Raw genomic sequence first — 6,754 nt, forward strand, 5'->3', positions numbered from 1 at the left:
ATGTTTGCAGAATATTGGTATATATTTTAACAATTAAGCTCATTTGCTTTAGAGTACTAGAGTCAGTATATTGATGTTCTTGTTCACAGTAATTTCCCAATATTCTTTGCAGTTCCACTTTGGTTAGGGGGCAAATTTCTTATCTCCATGTGCCCGTTATTATATTTACCCTAAAGTTCAGGAGGACTTCAGTGTACAGGACTGTTAAATCACAGCTTAGCCCAAAAGTCAGCAGGGGAATCCTTACTCAAGCGCAACGGGTCCTCAGACTCATCTCCCCCTTGTTCTCTTTTCTGAACTCAGAATTTTTCTATCCCCTTCCTGCTGAGGGGCAATCCATTCTTCCTTTTTCATTGAGTTAGTCACTATTCTCTCTTACTCTTACCCAGGACCTTTCTTATCTAGTCAATATGCTGGAATACACTGAGGAGTTAAGTAGCAGCTGGATCTTCAAACCTTGGTTCTGCCAACATTGGTGTGGGAAAGTGAAATGTCCCTCAGTGTATAAGCAAGAAAGTGAGTGAGTGAAGAGAGCAATCTGATTAACACTTGGGAGTTAAAACTTTGTTTTATAAGTGTATAGTAAACATACAATTTTTGCCTAATCCTCTTAAGTGATTTAAAGTTACTTAAAAATCTAGTGATGTTTTAATTGATTTTCTAGAATTTTCTTGGTACTTTATATACAAATGAGGATTATTTTCCCACTTTTCCTTTAACTTTTCAATTTAATTTGCTAAACTTTTCCTGCTTTAATTTTAATTAATATTGTGATGAAACATCAATCTTTGCTTGATTTAGAAGTCCAAGAAGAAAAACTTATATAATACATAAATATATTTACCAATTATGTTCCTTTAACTGTACTTCATTGCCAGAGATGACCACTATTACAATTTAGTGTGTGTGCTGATATTGCCATTTTAGCAATGTAAACATAAAACTATTTAACTACTACATAGTAATCTTGAATCTGGACACAGCATATTGTATTTGGAGGTTTAGGTATTTTCTAATTTTTGACTATTACAGCATTGATGATATAAACATTCACATAGTGGATTTATTTTGTCAGAGTACACGTTTTGCTAACGTTAATAGAGACTGTCAAATTGCCTTCTAAATTGGCTATTCCAATTTGCACACACACCACACTCTATTTTCCTTCATATATCACAATGATGGGAATTTGATTCTCTTGTTCTCTTTTTAACAGTTGAGTCTCACATGCACAGAGTACAGTTGGGCAGGATACTTGATCTATGACACATTCTCATCATCAATCATACATTTTATATTTTATTTATTTTTAAATAGTTATTTTTAATAATACAGTAAACATCTGTGAGGTGACCATTTAAAACATATACTGTGACCTTGGCAATAACTTAGACTTAATCACTCTTACAAATGTGACAAGTAAAAAACTGCATCTCATTTTCAAAAATTTGCATTTCCCTGACTGTTAGCTTTTCTCATGAGTTTTTTTCTCTTAATAATTTAAGTTTCTTCTTTTATCAATTAGCTCTTCATATACTTTACCCATTTTCTTGTTGAGTTGTTGTTTTTATATTGCTAGTTTGTAGGAGTTCTTATATATATATATCTGAATAGTAATCCTTTAAAGAGATAACTCCCTTTCTTATCTTTTACCTTTAATTGCAGTCCTCAGTCACAGTTAACTTCAATTGCAATATAGTTACATTCAGTATTTATAGCAGAATGGTGCTTGCTATTGACCAAAACTATCTTCCTCCTATTTTATAGTCTGTTATAATTAAGTGTAGGGATTTGAGTAAATTCTAGCCAATAGTTATATGCACGAAATTCAGACCTCCCATCATAACCTCCCTTGTGTAATCCTCTGTAATAGTTTTCTCTTATAGTTGGCTAAAATGGAGATTACCCATTGGAGCCTCTTGACTTAGAGCAGAGATACAAGTGAAAGGAGCAGGAGATCCTGAATTAGCTCTTGGAATAATAACAATGGATTTTTAACTTGATCGAGAAATGAATGTTACTATTTAATTCTTCTAACATGTGAGAGGTTATTTTGTTACTTTAAGTAGCATTAGATAAGTCCCTAAATACTGCATAATCTTTTCTCTTCATTAATTTTTTTTAATGGACATATAGTCAGTTTACAATGTTGTATTAATTTCTGGTATACAACATAGTGATTCAGTTATACATACATATATTTCTTTTCATGTTTTTTCATTAGAGGCTGTTAGAAAATATCGAATATGGTTCCCTATATATACAGTAGGACTTTATCTATTTTGTATATAGTGGTTAGTATCTGCAAATCCCAAACTCTCAGTTTATCCCTCCATTCCCTTCTCTCTCCCCTGGTAACCACAAGTTTTCTACGTCTGTAAATCTGTTTTTGTTTTGTAAATAGGTTCATTTGTGTCATTTTTTTTTTAGATTCCACATATAAGTGATGTCATATGGTATTTTTCTTTCTCTTTCTGGCCTTACTTAGAGTGACAATCTCTAGGTCCATTCATGTTGCTACAAATGACATTATTTTATTATTTTTTATGGCTGAGTAGTATTCCACTGTATAAATATACCATGACTTCTTTATCCAGTCATCTGTTGATGGACATTTAGGTTGCTGTCATATCTTGGCTATTGTATATAGTGCTGCTGTGAACATTGGGGTACATGAAGCTTTTTGAATTGAAGTCCCCTCCAAATATATACCCAAGAGTGGGATTGCTGGATCATATGGTAAGTTTATTTTGAGTTTTTTGAGGAATCTCCATACTGTTTTCTGTAACAGCTACACAAAACTCATTCCCACCAACAGTGTAGGAGTGTTCCCTTTCCTCCATACCCTCTCTAGCATTTATCATTTATGGACTTTTGAATGATGACCATTCTGACTGGTGTGGGGTGATATCTCATTGTAGTTTTGATTTGCAGTTCTCTGATAATTAGTGATACTGAGTATTTTTTTCATGTGCCTATTGGCCATTTGTATGTCTTCACTGGAGAATTGCTTGTTTAGGTCTTCTGCTCATTTTTTGATTGGATTTGTTGTTATTGTTGTTGTTATTGGAGTTAAACGAGGTGTTTCTGGGAATTAAGCCCTTGTCAGTTATATGTTTTGCAAATATTTTCTTCCATTCTGTAGGTTGCCTTTTTGTTTTATCTGTAGTTTCCTTTGCTGTGCAAAAGCTTATGAGTTTAATTAGGTCCTATTTGTTTACTTTTGCTTTTATTCCTGTTGCGTGGGTCGACTGCCCTAGGAGAACATTGCTAAGATTTATGTCAGAAAATGTTTTGCCTGTGTTTTCTTCTAGGAGCTTATAGCGTCTTGTCTCATGTGTAAGTCTTTAAGCCAATTTGAGTTTATTTTTGTGTATGGAGTGAGAGAATGTTCTAACTTCATTGACTTGCATGTGACTGTCCAGCTTTCCCAACATTACTTGCTAAAGAGGCTGTCTTTTCTCCGTTGTACATTCTTGCCTCCTTTGTTGGAGATTAGTTGACCAGTAGGTGTGTGGCTTTGTTTCTGGGCTCTCTATTCTGTTCCATTAATCCATATGTCTGTTTTTGTGCCAATACCAACTGTTTTGATTACTGTGTCTCTGTAGTATTTTCTGAACTCTGGGAGGGTTATTCCTCTACCTTTGTTCTTTCTCTTCAGTATTGTTTTGGCAATTCTGGGTCTTTTGTGATTCCATATAAATTTTAAGATTATTATTCTAGTTCTGTGAAAACTGTCCTGGGTAATTTGATGGAGATCACGTTAAATCTGTAGATTACTTTAGATAGCATGCCTATTTTAACAATATTAATTCTTCCAATCCAAGAGCATGGGATATCTTTCCATTTCTTTAAGTCATCTTTAATTTCTTTAATCAATGTTTTATAGTTCCGCGGGTATAAGTTTTTCTCTTCCTTGATCAGAGTTATTCCTAAGTATTTTAGTTTTAGATGTGATTTTAAAGGGGATTGTTTCTTTACTTTCTTTTTCTCATATTTCATTGTTATTGTAAAGAAATGCAACTGATTTCTGTATGTTAATTTTGTACTCTGCTCCCTTGCTGAATTCTTTTTTTTTTACATTTTTTTATTGAGTTATACTCATTTTATAATGTTGTGTCAAATTCCACTGTAGAGCACAATTTGTCGGTTATACATGACAATACGTGTATTCATTGTCCCATTTTTTTTTTTTTTTGCTGTGAGCTACCACAAGATCTTGTATATATTTCCCTGTGTTATACAGTATAATCTTATTTATCTATTCTGCACATGCCTGTCAGCATCTGCAAATTTTGAACTCCCAGCCTGTCCCTTCCCACCCACTGCCCCCTTGGCAACCGCAAGTTTGTATTCTATGTCTAGGAGTCTGTTTCTGTTTTGTATTTATGTTCTTTTTTTTTTTTTTTTTTTAAGATTCCACATATGAAAAATCTCATATGGCATTTTTCTTTCTCTTTCTGGCTTACTTCACTTAGAATGACATTCTCCAGAGACATCCATGTTGCTGCAAATGGGGTTATGTTGTTGGTTTTTATGGCTGAGTAGTATTCCATTGTATAAATATACCACCTCTTCTTTATCCAGTCATCTTTCGATGGACATTTAGGCTGTTTCCATGTCTTGGCTATTGTAAATAGTGCTGCTGTGAACATTGGGGTGCAGGTGTCTTGTTGAAGTAGGATTCCTTCTGAATATATGCCCAGGAGCAGGATACCTGGGTCAGATGGTAAGTCTATTCCTAGTCTTTTGAGGAATCTCCATACTGTTTTCCACAGTGACTGCACCAAACTGCATTCCCACCAGCAGTGTAGGAGGGTTCCCCTTTCTCCACAGCCTCTCCAGCATTTGTCATTTGTGGACTTTTGAATGATGGCCATTCTGGCTGGTGTGAGGTGATACCTCACTGTAGTTTTGATTTGCATTTCTCTGATAATTAATGACATTGAGCATTTTTTCATGTGCCTATTGATCATTTGTATTTCTTCATTGGAGAATTGCTTGTTTAGGTCTTTGGCCCATTTTTGGATTAGGCTGTTTGTTTTTTCTTGTTAAGTCTTATGACCTGCTTATATATTCTGGAGATCAAGCCTTTGTTGGTTTCATTTGCAAAAATTTTCTCCCATTCCGTAGGTTGTCTTTTTGTTTTACTTACGGTTTCCTTTGCTGTGCAGAAGTTTGTAAGTTTCATTAGGTCCTATTTGTTTATTCTTGCTTTTATTTCTATTGCTTGAGTAGACTGTTCTAGGAGAACATTTTTGAGATGTATGTCAGATAATGTTTTGCCTGTATTTTCTTCTAGGAGGTTTATTGTATCTTGTTTTATGTTTAAGTCTTTGATCCATTTTGAGTTTCTTTTTGTGTATGGTGTAAGGGAGTGTTCTAGCATCATTGATTTACATGCTGCTGTCCAGTTTTCTCAGCACCATTTACTGAAGAGACTGTCTTTATTCCATTGTATATTCTTGCCTCCTTTGTCGAAGATTAGTTGACCAGAAGTTTGTGGGTTCATTTCTGGGCTCTCTTTTCTGTTCCATTGGTCCATATGTCTATTTTTGTACCAATACCATGCTGTCTTGATGACTGTAGCTCTGTAGTATTGTCTGAAGTCTGGGAGAGTTATTCCTCCAGCCTCTTTCTTTTTCTTCAGTAATGCTTTGGCAATTCTGGGTCTTTTGTGGTTCCATATAAATTTTATTATGATTTGATCTAATTCTGTGAAATATGTCCTGGGTAATTTGATAGGGATTGCATTAAATCTGTAGATTGCCTTGGGCAGTGTGACCATTTTAACAATATTGATTCTTCCAATCCAGGAGCATGGGATATCTTTCCATTTTTTAAAGTCTTCTTTAATTTCCTTCATCAGTAGTTTATAGTTTTCCATGTATGAGTCTTTCACCTCCTTGGTTAGATTTATTCCTAGGTATTTTATTATTTTGGGTGCTATTTTAAAGGGGATTGTTTCTTTACTTTCTTTTTCTGTTGATTCATCATTAGTGTAAAGAAATGCAACTGATTTTTGTACGTTAATCTTGTAACCTGCTATCTTGCTGAATTCTTTTATCAGCTGTAGTAGTTTTTGTGTGGAGGCTTCAGGGTTTTCTATATATAGTATAGTGTTATCTGTGTATAGTGATAATTTTACCTCTTCTTTTCCATTTTGGATCCCTTTTATTTCTTTTTTCTTGTCTGATTGCTATGGCTAGGACTTCCAATAGTATGTTGAATAGAAGTGGTAAGAGGTGGGAGGGTACAGCTCAAGTGGTAGAGTGCATGCCTATCATGCATGAGGCCCTGGGTTCAATCCCCAGTACCTCCATTAAAAAAAAAATTATATCAATAAACCTACATAGCTCCACTCCACCACCAAATAAATAAAATAAAACAAAAGCAAAATACTACCTGGGAATTTAAAATTTGTTTCAACCAATTGAAAAATAAAAAGTGAAAATAATGGGCATCCTGCTCTTACTCCAGATTTCAGCGGGAAGGCTTTCAACTTTTCACCATTGAGTATTATGCTGGCTATGGGTTTGTCATAAATAATACTTATTATGCTGAGATATGTTACCTCTATACCCACTTTGGTAAGAGTTTTTATCATAAATGGGTATTGAATTTTATGTTGAATTTTAAAATGCTTCTTCTGAATCTATTGAGATGATCATGCAATTTTTGTCCTTTTGTTGATGTGGCATGTCACATTGATTAGTTTAAAATTTTTAAGTGTAACAAGGAATCTGCTTACTAT

At 34.3% G+C, this 6,754-nt stretch overlaps 1 non-coding gene across 1 annotated transcript; it reads left to right on the forward strand.

Moving 5' to 3' along the window:
- Window positions 1–6,249: 6,249 nt before the first annotated feature.
- Window positions 6,250–6,322, forward strand: TRNAD-AUC. Its single transcript has one exon. It is a non-coding gene; the product is annotated as a tRNA-Asp (tRNA).
- Window positions 6,323–6,754: the final 432 nt, after the last annotated feature.

Source organism: Camelus ferus, chromosome 15, assembly GCF_009834535.1.
Source record: "Camelus ferus isolate YT-003-E chromosome 15, BCGSAC_Cfer_1.0, whole genome shotgun sequence".
Taxonomy (NCBI): domain Eukaryota; kingdom Metazoa; phylum Chordata; class Mammalia; order Artiodactyla; family Camelidae; genus Camelus; species Camelus ferus.